The following is a 17,805-nucleotide window of genomic DNA, read 5'->3' as shown; positions in this document are numbered from 1 at the left end:
TGCAGAGATGTTTACGTCTGGAGTTCTTTGGGGCTTCTATTTCTGTCCTTCCTGACTTCTCCATTTCTAAGAGCTGGGTGCTCCCTCACCATCTCTCTGTCTTGCACAAACCAGTGCCTGCAAAAAAAGGCTTTACTGACGATGCACAAGCAGTCCACGTGTGTTGACTGATTACCTGGCAAACAGGCTCTGAGACCTCAGCCAAGATCTTTAAACAAGCTGCCACCGGCTCATTAGATTCCATCAGAGGGCCGTGCTGAAGCTGTTCAGAGATCACTGCTTGTCACTAAAAAAGCTAACTGCATATGCAAATGCAAATGACAGTGTTGGAGGTGGGAGGTGGGGGGTGGGGTAACCTGGGGTGGAAAGGGCTTCTGGTTCATTTAGGAAAGCTTCCTGGTTGGCAGGGAGGGGGCGGTGCTGTTGAAGCTGTAATTGAAACGGATGCTGTTTGACAAAATGAGAAAAGGGTGTGGTTTTAGGCCATAACCCATCCTTTCCTGGTTCAGGTCCTCACTTGAGTCATTCCAGAGTTCCCCTGCCAGCCACTGGGAAGGTTCCAGTGTGTGACATCTCTCAGGAAGCTAGCTCAGTTTCCTAGAAAACATCACCCACAGAGATGTACCACCTCTACCCCCCAAATCTTTCTTAGAAATCCTACCTGCAGCTAGGAATGAATGGATCAGCGGTCAGGGATTAAGCAGTAACCAGATACTGGGTTTGGGGTGCTCTGGTAATAGCAATCTGGTTTCTGGTCAGGGCCTCCTGCTCTCTGGGGGAGGACCCAGGACAAATGTGAGCTGAGCCCGGCAGTGGGGGGCGCTGTCTGAGGGGTTCTCAGACGACCCCACCTCCCGCTCAGCTGGCAGAGCGAGGCTGGCACGGCCAGCTGCTCTCTGAAGTCCTCGCCTTCCTGCTTTCCTCTTGGGACTTTGAGAAGGAAATCTAAAGCGTGTGTTTCTGATTCATTACTGTGAACTCATCAAGTTGCTGTTTGGCGAGAGTCCTTGGATGTTTCGGAAAGAGCTTTGGGTTTGGTTTTGTTTGTTTTTGTAGCGCTTTTCCTTTGAAATAGGAAGTCCGTCTTTGCCAAGAATAAAATGAAAAACTAGATTTGAGGTTGGCTCAGAGCATAAGAAGAAATCTAGATTTTTTTTTCCTTTTGTTTCTCTACTTTTGACTGTGCGATACTAAATAAGTAATAGCTAACGTTTAATCTTGTAAACTGGGTCATATTATTATCATTGCCAATCTACAAATAAGAAAACTAAACGCAGAAGACTTCAGTGAATTGCCCAAGTCTGCCAAACCAGGAAATGGTGGCCTTATACACCCGCATAGTGCCAAGGGCCCATAATACTTCAGGGGGCACTTACAAAAATGTTTTAATTTTTTTAAATCAGATTTAAAAAATGAATTTTTAGGTATAAAGAAAATGTTTTATTTTTCTTTTTTTTAAAGTGGGTTCCATGCCCAACGTGGGGCTTGAACTTACAACCCTGAGATTGAGAGTCACATGCTCTACTGACTAAGCCAGCCAGGCACCCCTAGAGAAAATGTTTTAATACATTATATTACTATGTTTGTCTTTATACCAACGTCACCATATAGGTTGTAATTATTTGAGAAGCAGACACTGAGTTAGGTACCGGGCAGAATTAGGAAAGAACAGTAGGTGTTACTGGTGGAACTGCCCTAGTGTGGGCTGATCACTGTGTGCAAAGCGACTCAGACACTGCCTTGTTCCTTTGGGGGGGGCGGGGAGGGAGGGAGCCAGGCCCGCATCCGAATACACAGAAGCCTAAGAGTGACAAAATGCTACAGGGTTTGCACGGGATGGATCCGAAGAGGCTTCATGAAGGAGCTGGGTTCTGAGGAACGAGAGTTAAACATGAAAGGAGAGAAAGGGGAAAGTGGGAGCATTTGGAGGAACAGGGAATTCAGTGTATGGGGAAACTGAGGCAGCCCATAGGTTGTAATGATCGTCAGTTAAAATTCAGTTCCGAAACTACTTTCAAATGCTTTCTTATACATTTCACGTCCAGGACTCGTTTAATTATTAAACTCTATCAGTAGCACTTAAGGCCTAATTGTTACTTAAACTCACAGATGATTATCTTATATAATAGAAGGGTAAACGGACTTTTGTTTTTGTTCATAGTGCTTTCCTATTGGATATTAACCCATATTCATTCTTTAGCAGTTAGTGCCCACCAGTAGTTAGCAAATTGCCCTAAAGGTCCTAAGAAACCATCTTACTTCCTTTTTTTTTTTTTTTTTTGTATCAAACTGTCATACTAAGCATTGCACAGTTTCTATGGAGCAGACTGGTGGTTTGTAAACAGGGCTCCTCAGAGCTAGAGCTTGGTGAATATGCCTGGAACTGGGGGCTTGGGATCTTTCTCACGGCTTTAATCTGAATATTAGATAGATAGGTAGGTAGGTAGATAGATATAGATAGATAGATAGATAGATACTGTAAAAACTTCAAGAAAGCTAAATAAGAACTCCAGGAACTAGTATGTTTATTCTCTGCCTATTCTAAGAACACCCCAAGGTGACTTATGAAAATAGATATGACACAGCAAGGCTTTTTTTTTTTCTTTTTTTTCTTTTTTAAGTAAAGAAGGAAATGGAAAGAAGGAAAATCATTCTAGGAAAAGTCAGATGTCACCACGGTAAGGTTCAGGCCCCAATCCTGAAACTGAGGGGCTGCCCCACGGGTTAGGAAGTGCAGGCTGCTGTTGACAGACGTGGTCCCCCGAAGGGTCATGTAGACACAGCCATTCTCTATCTGTGGAACAAGGAGATGTCATCCTGGGCCCGGCCCTGAGCTCCCTGCTCCTAGAATACGAGCAAGAGGAAGTGTTTGACCTTGGACAGGCTGGTGCCCTCCTCTCTCCCGGCTGCCAACCTTATCCTCTCCTTCCCTGCAGAGCCACAGACCTGTCGGAGGGCTCTGCCCGCCCACCTGGCTGTCCTCAGTCCTCTGGCCACACCCCCTCCTAATACTACCCTACACATGCCAGTCACCCCCTCAAAATGATCAGAGAGTGACAAAACCCAGGTTTGCACATCCAAGGACCTCTGCTAAATAGGAATAGCTACCATTTACATCGTGTGTACTCTATGCCGGGCACTGTTCCAAGCACTTCCTATGTATTGGCCTCCTTGATTCTCTCAACAACCCTGTGTGGTAGGTACTGTTATTACCCTCATTTGGCAGATCAAGAAACAGAGGCACAGAGAGGTTCAAGAACTTGCCAAGTCCTACAACTGGTGAGAGCACAGGGTTTGCATCCCGTTTGGCTCTGTGCTTTTACCCACTCACCATGCAGCCTCCTGGTCCACTGACACGTGACAGCCCGCTGGCTGGGGATGGTCCTGAGGCTGAGGTCCCAAGTGTTGCCCTCAAGCGGGCCTGTCAGCCTCATTCTGGTCCATCCTGTTTGGTGGCCACAGGTGGCACCTGTGCTCTGTCCAGCATTGACACTATAGACCCCAAAGAACACTCACGGTTCGGGGGACCGCAGGAACTCAGGGCAGCCCTTCCTCACAGTGGGAAAGGCGGCAGGCAGGCGGGATATGTAAGGCAGCACCATGGCCGATCCATAGTTTCATCTTACTAACACTAATAATGATTGTGACCAAGGCCATTTAGAGCTAGTTGCTGGTCTAGGTCTTTCACATCCATGATCTCATTTAATCCTTAAAGCAGCTGTGCGGGCAGGTGTTATTACTCTTGCTATACAGGGGAAACAGAGATCTTGGATAGATTAACTCCCCAGAGGGCCCAGCTAACACACCCCCCACCTTCTACCAGGCCACAGTACCTCTGACCCCTACGTGGTCACCACCCTTGTGCCCTTATGCCCCCTGAGCCCATTTGTACAGAGGTTCCTCCGTGAGCATTCTTAGGATCTTGCTTTGTTTCTGATCCTGCTCAGGTTGTCGGTTCCTCAAAAGCCAGGGTTATACTCACCAGCTCTCTTTGTGCACCCCTCTCCAACGCCAAGGACCCCCCATGAATTTCTTTGTAAGGCAGACTCGAGTGAGATGCTCCAACTTCATGGCTATGCCTGCATCAGCAGCAGGCATCTCTGGTAGAAATGCAGAATTAAGGAAACAGCCAGAAATCGAGTTTCCTGATCCTTGATCCCTCCCCAAAACTCCTCACTTGCACAGATAGGCATAAAGCATGTATTTTACCCAAACAGCCCAGAAACATCCCTCCGGGTGAGTGTCCAAGACCCAGGCATGTAAATCATCAGGCAAATGAGGTGGCAGCTGGTGGGGTGGCGGCCAGAGGCATCTGTGTCTGCTCACATCCAGAGAGATCTCAGCCGCTAGTAGGACAATCCCAGTCCTCCAAGCTCTTTCATGCCCTGATGACTCAGGGAGAAACCTTGCAACAATTTACTGAGCACCCTCTGAAAGCAGCCTCTTGACTTGCCTGTCAATCCTCCTGCACCGCCTCCCCCCCTCCCCCCCACCTGTACCTGACATAGGCAGGGAGTGGTGATAATAAATGGGCTGTTACAAGCCGTCATTGCTGGGCAGTGAAGGCGATTGCTCAGCCTTGCTTGGGAAAACACACTCACCTACCTCTGAGTAATCCCCGGGCATGCAGGGGCACAGGAAAGAAATGGGTGCCAGGCCCTGGGCTAAGGTCTTGGGAAAGCGTCATTAATCTGGATGGTGCACAGACCTTGCAACAATGTAGGGATGGCACCAAAGTTTACTTCTCTTTTCTTTTTTTTTTTTTAATGTCTATTTATTTATTTTGAGAGAGTGCGTGCGAGCAGGGGAGGGGCAGAGAGAAGGAGACAGAGAATCCTAAGCAGGCCCCAGGCGCTGAGCTGTCAACACAGAGCCTGACACGGGGCTTCAACCCAGCAACTGTGAGATCATGACCTGAGCCGAGGTTGCCCAACCAACTGAGCCATCCAGGTGCCCCCAAAGTTTACTTTTCTACCATCTATGAGAAAACTGATTTCTAAGCAAACAAATTCAGTTCATTGTTCATGTATTCAATGAATATATGAGAGCACACTCCATGAGGACGAGGGGGAAAGAAACTAAAAAGGGCCCTGGGTGCCAAGAAAGCAATGGGTAAGATAACCAGTTGTAGCATCTTAGCCAATGAGACAGAATCAGGCATTTCCAAGCTGTTTCAAGGCCCTGTAGTTCAGCAGGAAAACAGACCTGTGACTTTGTTTCCCTCTTCATTGGAGCAGATCCACGGGACCCTCTTTTTTTTTTAACCCTCTGCCACCCCATCCAGTGAAAATACATCTCTTTGGAAGAAGCAAAAACCCTGGTACTCTGCAATATTTAAAGAATCTACTTTCTAAAACTCAGACTGTGCTCCCTACCTCAATTATTCTGAATTAATGACATGATCCTAAAGAATGACGTTTTTACAAATCACAGTAGCTTTGGAATGTATTACGTGCCTGCCACTCGGTTTTGCCCACAGATGCAGCAATGGCATCACCTGGGAGCTTGTTAGAAACACAGACTCTGCAGCCGTCAAAATCTCCCGGGTCAGGAGCTGCAGTTTAGCAAGACGCCCAGCTTCTTCCAGCGCACGTTAAAGTTACAAAAGCGGTGCTGGGTTGGGTATTATTTTCATGGGCACTGACTTTCCTTGCAGAGTTTGCTGTGCTCCAATGATGCCACCAGCGGCTGGTCATCACTAACCATGTACTCTGTTCTGGAGGCAGCCAGCTCTGGGCCTGGCTGAGAATGGGGGCAGCAGGGAGAGAACAACCCAGGCACAGAAGGACAGATCACACGATGGGGTGTGTGCGCTGCTGGCCTTGGCTGCTGGCCTGTAGCAGGGGAGGAGCGATGAGGGGAAGGAGCCCAGAAAGCAGGCTCTCCCAGAGGACAGTGGGTGGCAGGAGGGTGGAGGTCTGCATGCACCCTGTGAAAGGGAAGCGCCTGTCTTTGGTGCGGGTGGTAGAAACGGAAGAGAAAAGCCCCTTCAGGATCAGCACAGTGATCCACGAGGTCTCTGTTTCGGCCCAGCCCACAGGGTGTGCTGCCACGCTAAGGGCTGAGGAAGGGTCAAAGGCAAGGAGCCAGGCTGAGAGCTGTGTCCAGGTCCATTTCCTGGCTCCAGGAGTGTCTGCTCCTGACTTGCACTAAGGATATGAGGGCAACAGGCTGTGTTCCGTGAGCAAGGAGCTAAGACTGGGCTTCTGAGCCTGCAGCTGACAGCAGAGAAAGACAAGGGCAGACCAGAGCTGGCACTGACTTAAGACAACCCACGCCAACTGCTGCACAGGAAAACGTGTGTAATTTTCTTGGGACAAACCCTGACCCCATGAGACGAGCCCAGGCTGCAGCCACACCCCCTCTCTCTGCTAATAAGGCAGCATTCCTTCCCCTCAGCACTTTCCAGGCAGAAGGTGGCCCTGGCTTGCTGAGTCCCCCAGACTGCAGGGACGTATATCAAGCTCCTTGAGTTACCCTGTTAAATTTCTTTTTCTTATCTTCAGGGCATGGAGGCAGCCTTCACAAAGCCCTTCACAATCTCCTCTCTCTCCACCCTTTTATATCCTTGGGGTAGCTGAGAAGTTTCAGTGATCAGGTCACCAGCTTCCAGTTACTTCTGTGGTAAATTTTTCATGCAGTCCAGCAATTCCTTTGGAATGTATTCTCTAACTTGGCAGCCGAGTCGAAACCTCAACATTACATCTTGTGGCATGTGTAATAGGAAAAGAAAACCCCTAGGAACACCCTAAGTGTTTATCAATATTAGTTTAGTAAATTATAGAACATCCATCCTTGGAATGTTATGCAGTGGTTCAAAAGCATGAGGTCTGTCTCAGTGTGTGAACACGAGATGGTATCCAAGATGTAGTACGTGAAACAGCAAGTATCTCGTATTGTCTTATTTGTGTCTAAAAGGAGAGGGGGAAGTGTCCACATATAGGTCTTTATGTGCATAGAACATTTCTGGAGGTACGTATTAGAAACTGTATTGTCCACTGCTTCTAAGTAAGGGGCCTTGAAGGTCAGAGCTAGAGGGGAAGACTTAGTTTTTACTGTGCACTATTTGGTATTTCTGAATATTTGCGTGTGTGTATATGTATTTTTTTCTGAGTGTATATACGAATATATAATATATAGATAACACCTTCAATTCCCAAAGAATTATAGAGTCATTTAAAATGGTGATTATGAAGATTGACGTAGCAACGCGGAAAATTTTATGACATAATGTTAAGTGAAAAAGGCACGATTCAAAGTCATTATGCGCATTCTCATTTCAGTCACATAAAGATAAGGAGATAAACAAAATTTAAGAGCAGTTTTATTGTAGTGCTGGGATTTTCCATACTTACAAAAAATCAACAATAAAGTTGAGGTATATTTTATATACGGTATAATAAATACAATTTATAAGTGCACATTTAGATGAATTTTGATCAATTTATACACCTTTATAACCATCACTACAATCGAGTCACAGAACATTTCCATCATCTCAAAAAGTTTCCTTGTGCCCACCCTATTCAATCCTGGGATCAATACCACAATCAATGATGTGTTTTCTGTCACTGTAAGTTAGACTCGGCTTTTCTACAGTTGCATCTAAGTGGAATCATATAGTATATACTCTTTTTGTGTCCTGGATTTTCTTTTGCTCAGCATATTGCTTGTATCCACCCTCCCCTTCTTCCTTAGTAACCAAATCCTCGACAACATACCCAGCTAAAAGATTATATCTCCCAACCCTCCTTGCAACGAGATGTGCCCATATGATAAAATTGTGATCAAAGAAACACAATTAAAAGGGTCTTTGGAAAGTCTCTGTAAAAGTGAGAGACAGATACCCTTTTTCTTTTCTTCCCCTTTGTCTTGCTGTTGGCCTGGAAGCTGCACCTGATGAGTGGAGCTCCAGCAGCCATCTTGGAATATGAAGTGACCCTAAGGATAAGTAGAAAAAGAAAATGAGCCTGGGTCTTTGGTGACACAATGGTGCTGCCATACCAGCTTGACTCCTTTCACCTTAAACAGCTTTTATATGGGGAAAAAAAAAAATGTTTCTTGTTTAAGAACAAGTATTTGGGGCTTTAAAAAAAATTTTTTTTAATTACGTTTCTTTATTTTTGAGAGGCAGAGAGAGACAGAGCATGAGTGGAGGAGGGGCAGAGAGAGGGAGACACAGAAACAGGCTCCAGGCTCCAGGCTCCGAGCTGTCAACACAGAGCCCGACGCAGGGCTCAAACCCACAAACCGTGAGATCATGACCTGAGCCAAAGTCGGACACTCAACCGACTGAGCCACCCAGGCGCCCCTGGGCTTTTCTGCTATATTTGTAGCTAAAACTAATTCTAATTGTTCCATAAACCTTTTAGCACTAGTTGATTTTTGAAAAAATTATGCATATGTTTCATTAAAAATTTAATTTTAATTAAAAAACCGTTATGACAAAATCTGACAAAAAATTCAACAAAAACACCACAGACCACTATTTCTCATGAAGATGGATGCAAAAATTCTTAACAAAATGTTGGCAAATCGAATCCAGCAATATACGAAAAGAAGAATGTACCATGACCAAATGGGGTTTATCCCAGGAATGAAAGGTTGATTCAGCATTCAAAAATAAATCAATGTGTATGTTAAGTTACCTGAATTTAAATTAAAAAAAAGAAAAAAGAAATAAATCAATGCAATTGACCATATTAATAGAATACAAGATTTTAAAAATCAAACAATCATCTCAATAGATGCAGCAAAAACATTTGAAAAAATTCAATATTCCCTCATGACTAAAAACTCTCAGCAAACTAAAAATGGAAGTGAACTTCTCAACTTGATAAAGGGTAATTCTGAAAAACAAAACAAAACAAAAAAACACAAAAAAACCTACAGCTAACAAGATACTTCGTGGTGAAAGACTGAATGCTTTCTTTCCCCTAGCGTAACAATGAAAGCATGACTGCTTTTAACACACCTATTGAATATTGTGCTGATTCCTTAGCCAATGTACAAAACAAGAAAAAGAATGAAAAGGCACAAAATTTGGAAAGCAAAAAGTAAAACTTTCTCTATTTACCGGCTACATAGAAAACTCCAAGGAATCTTAAAAATAACCCAATCCAACTAGAATTAATAAGTGAACTTAAGAAGGTTAAAGGATACAGGGTCAATATACAAAAACCAGCACACTAGCAACAAACAATTGGGAAATTATAATCTTATAAATCCCATTCATAAAAACATCAGAAAGCATATAATACTTAGGGGTAAATTTAATGAAAGATGTCTAAGACTTCTACATTGAATATTATAAAATACTGAATATGTAAAAAACATATGTAAGCTGAGAGCAACTAAAGAATGCTTGAATAAATGAAGAGATATACCACATTCATGGATTGAAAGACTCAATATTATCAAGATGTTAGTCTCTCCAAATGGATCCATAGATTCAGGGCAATCATATTTGCACACCACTATGGTTTTTATTTATTTTTTCACAACTATGGATTTTAGACATTGACAAGGTGATTGTAAATTTACATGGAATTTTAAAAGTAATACAATGAATCTAAAATAGAAGAGGGGTGCCTGGGTGGCTCAGTCAGTTAAGCATCCGACTTCAGCTCAGGTCATGACACCTGACAGTTCAGACCCTGGAGCCTGTGTTGGATTCTTTGTCTCCCTCTCTCTCTGCCCCTTCCTCACTCATGCTCTGTCTCTCTGTCTCTCAAAAACAAATACGTTAAAAAAAATTTTTTAAGTAAAAAAAAAAGAATAAAACAAAACCAATGCTTTAACGGAGACAGCAGAGAGAAGGGAAGAATCACTCCAATCAGTGAATCACTCCAACTCAGAAGAGCTCCTCAAGGGAGACACCATTTGAACTGTGGGTTGAAAGGTGACTAAATACTTAACAGGTGGGGACATTCATGAAAGGCATTGATTTACTTAGGTTTTCCAGATCATAAGGAACTAAAATTCATCCCATTTAGTTAAATGAAGGAGTTGCATGTGAAACTATCCAGAAGATCAAGTCTCATGGAAATCCTGAGAAAGACCTCATGGGTTCTCAGCTTGGAGGGCAGTCCTGGATCCAAGGCTCCTGTCCTGGCCTCAGCAGCTGGAGCCCCTAAATATTTAATATCGTCTCCTGTCTGTGTCCATCCCCTCTCGGCTCCTCTGTCATCTGCTTTTGTCTCTCTGTACCTCCAGATATGAAGTTAAAAGGATAGGTTAGAACCAGATGGCAAAAGGCTTTGTTTGGCCAGGCAGGTTGGTTTTTATCGTTATAGCTACTGAAGCTTCTTAAACAAGGGAAAAAACTGCTCAGATTTGGCCTTTTGGTGGATAATTCCACTGGTGTGCGGACGGGCTTTCAGAGGCAGGAGACCAGGGAAGAAGGGATTCCGAGTAAGAGAAAATGAAGCTCAAAACCAATGGAACTCCGAATGTGGGGGTCTGGGTAGTCGTAAGATACATCCTATTCTGGTCAAAATTTTCTATATCTCCTTAGGAAGCAGAGGGAAGGAGAGTTAAAGCACCTGCATTTGCAAAAACGCCCCAGTTGATCCCGGTTGAGAACTACTAGTCCAGACAAAGCGGCTTTTATAGGAACAGAGTGAAGACAGAGGGAAGACAGGGATGCATTCTGGGAGCACTGGATTTGATGGAACCAGAACCCGGGTAACTGCAGGTTTTAGCTGAGGAAGCTGTGTGGATGACGGCCTCATTTTCCAGGCTTCGGGAAATAAAGAGCAGATTGGGCGTATACACGGGACTGGAGGTGAGAGAGGTTGAGAGAATAATTTCTGCACATCCCACAGAGAGATCCCAGGAAGTCAGAGCCCAGGAGGCAGTGCCAGAGATGGGCAAACGCCAGCCACCCTTTAAGCTCCGGGGTCGGGGCGGGGGGCCCTACTGGTGAGAAACGTGCTCTCTGGGCGTTGATTAGTTGAACAGACACTGAGTCTTAGGCTCTGAGCAAGTACAAAGCCATTTTCTCCATGGTTTTGCTGCCTGTGGTGGTAGTGTTACTTAGCATGGACTTCATTAGCCCCTTGGTTTAGAATTTCATCATCAAGTCTGTCAGGTTCCAGGATCCCACTCTGATGATTCTTCTGAAGAGACTTTAATGAAGGTACAATTTACAGGGATGTGGGCAGGACTTGGGGGAACCAACAAGGGATGTTGAGGCAGCTGAGGGATTTCATCAGTGGGAAGCTGTTACCACCTCTACGCCTGAAGGGGCAGAGGGAGAGGACGGTACCACTGAGGCCCAGGGCAAATGAGCTGTGCAGGAGGGGTTGCCAGTGCAGGAGAAGCTATAGTCACAGAGGAAGCAGCCACTGCCAGAATGAAGGCTCCAAACCAGGAGGGACAAGGAAGAAATAGCCTGCCAGTCTCTCCCTGCTTTCACTCTCCGGTCTCCTCCCGGTGCCTCTCATGGGTCAACACCAGTTGGAAACTAGCCATCAGGGGAGCACGGGGTGAAGGATGGAGGGATCAGCCTGCAGACACAAAGGAGGAAGAGAAGAGTGGGGAATGGATCAGGTGTATGGGCTTAGGGGACAAGCGAGATACACCAGTACAACCACATTCCCCAACACAGCCTGTGTGAGGCAGTGGCTTGGGTAACTCTGTGGAAGGGGCCGAAAAGCCACACCACAGGAAGTCAAGATACTTGGATTCCTGACAGGCCTGACCATGCCACGCACAGACTGTCCTCAGCGCCACACTGCTGGCATCCTGGGCTGTGACAGCCTTAGCTGTGAAGAAAGGGAGGTTGGACTATGTGACTCTCAAAGCCTTCCACCGTAGGGACCCTCGACTCTGCCGTCAGCCAGCGTGCTCTCTGGCCAGCACGTTGAGCTGGGCGCTGTGGTGCCTGCTCCCGGGTCTGGTTGCACCTCATGCCCACGGGGCACCCAGCCTGACCAAGGGCAGCGCCGGGGAATCCTGGGACCAGCCAGCATCTGGAACTAGACAGGGTGTTCTCTCTTCCAGAGAACCCTTGGGACGTGCAGAGTCAACCAGGGACTTTCTTAAACGTATTTTTCACTGTGATGAGGTACATTCAAAAAGAAAGAAGAGTGTATTCATCTCCAGAAAGCAACAGCCTCCCAGACCTGTGCTGCTGAGGTCCAGGTTCTATCCCCCCCTGCTCAGTTCCTGATAACTGAAGTTGAAACTTGAGCAGCAAAAGGGAAGTCTCCTGTCTCCTACAGGGTATCAAATCCTGTTTCTACACAGTTTCAGTTCTTAAAGACACAGGATTCCATATTTTCTCAGCCACTATGCTGGAAGGCCAAGAACGTTCGGTGACCACCAACCACATGTGTATGGGCCCCGGGGGGTGAAATTGGAAGGCTTTGAAAAGAGGTCTGCCTATTGGTGAAATGTATCATCACCTTTCTCCTTATTACTATAAAGAAATGGTCTGGGTAAGTGCACAGATTTGCTCAGGCTGACCTGGGGCCCAGTGTGCTTCTAATGCTTTTACTTTCCTAGCTTCCTGCGGTGGAGCTGGAGGTGGGCGGGGGGGGGGGGGGGGGGGGGGGGGGGTGGGAGGAGATGACTCATCGTTTTCTTTTGGAGGTGGGAAGATCTGTGCACCCTGGCTGCCGGTTCACTCCAAGAGTGGCCTCGGGGAGATGCCCGCTCCTTTGATGTACCACAAAAATATCCCAGGCTGCTGGAGAACAGCCCGAGGTGCGATGTATTGGAGTCTTGCTGCCTTCTGAGCGTTTATTTGAGAATACACGTTCAGTTATGTGGTAGTTTTGTGGGCTCTGTGGTTTATTAAAGAAGATAGAGGAGGGGGAAAAAAAGAAAGACAAAGAGGGAAATATGAAAAAGAAATGGTGGAACAGGTGTTAGTAAGGGTTTCCAAGCATGCGAAAATACACAATAAAGGGAAAAAGGTGATGAGTCCAGTGGGAGAGAAGACAGGAAAATGTTTCCACAAAGATTCGGTTTAGGACCAAGAAGTTTTCTCACTGAAATTAGACAACAGAATAGGCAGATACAAGATGCTGTGGAATCTTTCACGCCAGGATCCATTCATTTGGGTATTCACTTATTTAAACAAGCAATAACAATAGAATGGGGTGTGTGCTGTGACCTACAGAGTCAAGGGAAGCGCTTTGTCGGATCACAGAAGACCGTTGGAGAAAATGACATTTAGCATGTGACGTAAAGGATGCTTGGAGTGAAAGGAAAAAATAAGGAGGAGGAACAGGAAATCTGAGGACCTGACTCAGGATAATAGAGCCCCGGACAGCAAAACAGAAGAAATGATCCCAGAGACTCAGGTCCTTGGAGATGACACTCAATACCAACACACTGCCTGGCTTTTCTCGGAGTCTCTGTCCACATGAGGTGAACACCGCCCAACAACACTAGGGTCATTTGGCCCTGCTTAAAAATAAAGTTCAGGGGCACCTGGGTGGCTCAGTCGGTTGGGCATCCGACTTCAGCTCAGGTCATGATCTCACAGCTTGTGGGTTCGAGCCCCACGTCGGGCTCTGTGCTGACAGCCCAGACCTGGAGCCTGCTTCGGACTCTGTGTCTCCCTCTCTCTCTGCCCCTCCCCTGCTCACGCTCTGTCTCTCTCTCCTTCAAAAATAAATAAACATTAAAAGTAATTAAAAATAAAGTTCAAAAAAAAAGGCAAAGTCATGGCTCTTTTTCCGATATGAAAAAACAGGTGTACAAATTTTTACTCATGAAAGTTTAAATAAGATCATAAATATGAAAGGTCATTAACCAATGGGGGAGCTGAGCAGTTATCACCAGTTCAAAAGAGAATCCAAAGAACAGGCATATTTATAGGCCTGGAATATTGAAGTGAATGTGCCAGTGGAGGCAAACTGGTTTCTCAAGGAGGAGGGAGGGAGAAAAGTAAATTGACTTCTATGGACAAGACATAATTTGCATGTCTAGAGGTGAGAATTATTTTGCATTGCTACCAATTAACTATAATTTACAGAGTTGTAAAATTGCTCAAAGACACTGAAAATGTCTTAATTAGATAATCTGAGGAGTGTCCTCTAGACAATACATAGTTTTCCTGTGAACTTTCTCCCTACAAGAACCATCTAGTACATTTCATTCCTTTTCTCCTCCAGGCCAGTTGGATTTGTTTATCCAACTCCTCTGTGTACACATGATAAGTACCCCTAAGCAAATATTAAAGACTTAAATAATAATGTTGTAGAACAAATAAAAATATAATTAACTATTTACAACGCTTACATAAAATGGAAGAAAACCTGGAGACTTTTTCCTGTGTGCTTTCTGGCCCAAACCTCTACCTTCATCGTCATCAACCTATTGCGCTTTCGACATTATGCTTACGAGATGTTTATGAAGCAACTTCACTGCTGATTTACAGGAATCCCTAATTTAAGCCAGGCAAATTGACACAGATAAGGAATTATAGGAACAAAGGAAGTAGGTTAGGTCCATGCCCTTAAATGGGGAAACAACACCAAGAAATTCACATTACAAATGAAGTAATATTAAGTGATGGGGGTGTGGAATGGGGGTGAGGGCTTAAATGGAATGAAGACTAAAGAAGGAGTAGCCATTCATTTCATCAATCACTCAGGCAGATATACTTAGTGTTTCCCATGTGCTAGGCACCGAGTTAAGCAACCAGGGATATGTGGCTAAATAACATGATCCCTGTCCTGTGGTTGTTTACAACCTAAGTAAGAGTGTTCCCGGTTCAGACCAGATGGAGAACATCATTAGATCTCCCCTCCTCGAACTGAGGCAGCTCTAGAGGTGAGATTTCAGAAGTTATATGATAAGGTGGCCCACTAAGATATGTGCGTGTGTTGGGGGGGGGGTGTCTGTCCCTTGCTGGTCCTGGTCCCCCACCCCCACCCACCCCCACACACAGTGGGCACTTAACTACTGATTGTTTAAACAGCAGCTAATTGATAAATTAGTAACAAGTAATCATTGATAGTTTTACTTTTAAGTCACTTTATTATCTACTATTGTAAATAAAGGTATTGGTTTAGTACAATAAATTGATTATTAGAATAAGTAATGAATTACTAATAAAGTTCAATAACCATTAATAATTAGCAAATTTACTGCAATCGTTCGAGAAGTACTGCAAGGTACGTTCACTGGTTCTTTCCACCCTTTTACCTGAGGACGCTGGCCCCCACTGTTATTTCTCCAACTCTCTTACTATGTCAATTTCAGAAAACACTGCCTGGCAAATTGAGCCTCCTGTGGGTTTGTGACATTTGGAAGGTACTTTTTTTGCCTTGCTACTGGTCTAGAGGAAGGACTGCAGAAGTTCTGTGAATACTGGGATGCTCGGGAAACAGTGCTGCTTTCCAGGCCCTGGGCAAAGGCACCTGTTCTGTCCATGATCCAGTGGCCCTAGATTTGGACAGAGCAGAGGGTGGTTTCAGAGCAGAATGGAAGCTTACACCCTGCACGAGGTGACTGAGAACTTAAACCAGTTCAAGAAGAGTCTTGATAATGGATGGATACATAGCCAGTTATTAAGGGAAACCAGGGAAGTTCCAAGTACATCTCTGGACTTTTAGCATGGTGTCTTAGAATGTAAACACTGGACTCTCCCTCACATGTCCCTCAGCATCGTGGTCGGAATTCTGGGCTAGTGGCCTTTTGTCTTATCTGCGATGACATTTCTGATCTTCCTAAGAATATGGGACTAGAAAAGGTCACGCTAGAACACCCAAAAAAGCAGGTGAGCTGCCTCCAGGGCCAGAGTCTGCCCTGCACACAACTCCAGATTTAGGACACGAGTTCTTCAAGCATGCCGCACCAAGTGCATCGGCACCTGCTAAACACAGACTTTCAGTGTGGGTCATGCTAACGGTGGTGATGCCCGAGGCGGCAGAAGTGAATATGTTAATCTCCTCTGTTCCCAAATAGGTAAGTGGGGGCAATCTCATCAAGGTGGTCAGTTTCCAAATGGGCAATCCAGGAAAGTTCCCTTGACTCCAAGCAGGGTTTGCAGACACTCTGGCCGTGGCTAGTTCCACTCTCACCCCTCGAGTTACCTGTCATTATTAGGGGGCTTCCAGCAGCCCATCCCCCTGGGGATTCAGCATACCATCCCCAGGAGCAGGGATGCTTTAGGTTCAGAGCTCAAGGATCCCCATCCCCCTCTTCCCATCCACCTTCCTTTTTTCCCTCTTTTTCTCCTTCCCTCTCTCCGTTCTCCCTTCTTTCTGCTCCCTGGCTCTCATCTGCAAGTCCTCTTGTAGTGGCACTGATGACCCTGCCAGAACTTCCTGGATATCACGAGAGGGAAGCTGTGCCAGTGAGATTCAGGGCCGCCCTTTTCCCTCTAGTTCCTGCTGGGACAGAGCCCACAGCCCTCATCAGTATACTTGGACTGTGGAAACCCTAGCGTTGATGGGAAAGAAGAGAGGGGCTTTTGGGTCTCTCGCTTTCCTGTCCGTTAGAGTCATCATTCTCAACCAAGGTTTGGGGCCAAAATTGGGGCCTGATTCAGTGATGGAAACCCCAAGCTTCAAGGCTGGGCTGGTGCAATACAGGGAGGGATTGCGGACAGGAAGTGGTGTGGCTGCGTGGGTGTGAAGGAAGGGTTTCCTCCCTTCGACACTTTCTATGCTGAAGGGGCCTTTCTCAGACTGCCTCCCTTCCCCCCAGCCCAACAAACAGCCACTTGGAGACCGAATTCAGATGTGAGGCGCCAGCCAGGCAGCGCATACAGCAGAAGTGTGAATACAGCCTAGTAAATCCAGTTTCCAGTAGCTTCTCTACTTCCCTTGTCCCTCCTGGAATAATACTACAGTTTTTCAAGTTTATAGAGAATTTGCTTCTTTCAGAGTAGGAACTGGGGAGCTGAGACAGCCCCTGACATTACCAGGTGGTGGATAGGGGCATTCTTAGCAGCCAAGCTCAGTGAACGTTTGGTTTTCAGAACTCTTGGCACATTGCCAGTTATCCTGGAGGGGACTTGGACCCCAGCACCATGACTCACGACCCTGGGCTTCCCTAGTTTGGCTTCTTTGACTCCAAATTTACTGCTCTGACTTTTGGGCAGCTCCCCCTCAACGAATACACAGCTCAGGGAGGAAGCCCCCTGTGGTTTGGCAGCTAGTTTGAATCAGGATCCTGTTTGTAGACAAAGCAACGAGCACATTGGAGCAGAGAGACTGATCTGGGGGGATTTCGGAGGCACAACTGGAAGGACTTGGTGAACTACCACAGAAGTTTCAATTATGATGTCAAGCAGGTGACAGAGCTCTTTATTAAACAGGTACAAACAGATTGAGAAGCATCTTTGAAAGGAAGAAAATGAGATCGTGAGTCCAGCTGTGAACACGTCGAGTGGGATATGCTTGTGCGATGTTCTCTGTTCTCTCGAAGACATGTGACGGGCAGCTGAATATACCTGCCCTCCTGAGAGAGAGCTGGGCTCTGGGTACAGGTGTGAGAGTTATCAGTTTAGGGATAGATAGAGATGGAGACTCCAAGAAGAGGAGTCCCTTCCTACAGTGAAGCAGCAGGTAGACAGGGAGAAATGCAGAAGCTAGCGTCTTCATTTTGGCGGACTAAAGGGAGATAAGACCTGAGATCTGGCCATTAGATTTGGCAGCTTACTGGTGACCTCCGAGTGCGGGGTTCCATTGAGAAGGTGGGAGCAACTGCTAAACCGTACAGCAGAGACTGACAGTCCCCAAATCCGGGTTGTCCGCTCCCTGAGCACCTGGCTGAATTTCAAGCCCCAAAGTCCCGTATGGCTCAGTGAGGCCATGTGACTGAGTTCTGGCTATGGTC

Source organism: Prionailurus bengalensis, chromosome E4 (assembly GCF_016509475.1).
Source record: "Prionailurus bengalensis isolate Pbe53 chromosome E4, Fcat_Pben_1.1_paternal_pri, whole genome shotgun sequence".
Classification (NCBI taxonomy): Eukaryota; Metazoa; Chordata; class Mammalia; order Carnivora; family Felidae; genus Prionailurus; species Prionailurus bengalensis.
This window is presented reverse-complemented; position numbering follows the sequence as displayed.